Raw genomic sequence first — 1,034 nt, 5'->3', positions numbered from 1 at the left:
GTGTGTGTGTGTGTGTGTGTGTGTGTGTGTGTGTGTGTGTGTGTGTGAAATCAGAGCTGATCTTTTTGACTCAAAGAAAAAAGTTTCTGTTGAATCAAAAGTTTGTGTTTCTGTTTCTGTCGGGACTTCTTTAATTTTAATTTGTTTGTATTTTAAACTCCTCAGATTTAAATCAAACACTGAACTCTCCACAAGTGACATGAACTCCGAGCGTTCGTCTCCGTGTCGGCCGGCGCTCATCGTCTCAGGGACGGGTTCAGAGCCGTGTGGGAGATGGTCATTTGTCCCGTCTCCTCCTTCAGAGCTGGGGGGGATAATTACGTCTCATTTTCTGCTCTTTATTCGGCCGGGGAGCGGTCAGAAAGACGTCCTCTCAGCACCGTAATCTGCCGTCCCCATCCTGCCGAGGACGGAGACAGACTCGTATTGTGTCTCCGCTGTGGGAGCGAGCTTTCTGAGAATGTCCCCCCATGTGAGAGGCTGATGTCGGCTCCGATTACCCGCCGCTCTGCGTCCTCCAAGACAAACAGGAGTCTTGTTTCGCCCCGGGAGGTCCGTCTCTGTGGACAACGAGGACGACCCGTCTCCTCTTCATGTGTTGAGACGACGTGGAGAACATGTCTGAAAATCTAAGAGTCGAATGTGAAGGATCTAAATACTGAACCTCCTAAAGATGGGTTCAGAAGTTTACATCCACTCCTGGTGGACAAGAATGTCCACACAGGCTCAGATATATACATACACTCACTAATAATGTCTCCCAGCCAGTGTCTCCTGGACCTCGGGCTTTTTGTCCCCATCAACAAGGTTCTGGCTGATGGTCGGTTTGTTCAAACCCAACGTTCAATCAGAATCCACAAATTTTCAGTTGGGTTGAGGTTCAAAGAAGCTCAAGGTCAGCCTGGTCTGTCCAACCGGAGACCGGCTCTGATGGTCTGTCCAACCAAAGACCGGCTCCGATGGTCTGTCCAACCAGAGACAGGCTCTGATGGTCTGTCCAACCGGAGACCGGCTCCGATGGTCTGTCCAACCGG

At 50.5% G+C, this 1,034-nt stretch overlaps 1 protein-coding gene across 1 annotated transcript in view; it reads left to right on the top strand.

The window, feature by feature from the left end:
• The window catches only part of kcnq3 (potassium voltage-gated channel, KQT-like subfamily, member 3), a 54,433-nt gene that overhangs the window by 48,989 nt on the left and 4,410 nt on the right, over positions 1-1,034 (top strand). The window lies entirely within an intron of this gene.

Source organism: Nematolebias whitei, chromosome 9 (assembly GCF_014905685.2).
Source record: "Nematolebias whitei isolate Nwh7 chromosome 9, NemWhi1, whole genome shotgun sequence".
NCBI classification, from domain to species: Eukaryota; Metazoa; Chordata; class Actinopteri; order Cyprinodontiformes; family Rivulidae; genus Nematolebias; species Nematolebias whitei.
The sequence above is the reverse complement of the archived record's forward strand: the minus strand, read 5'-3'. Positions and strand labels throughout refer to the sequence as shown.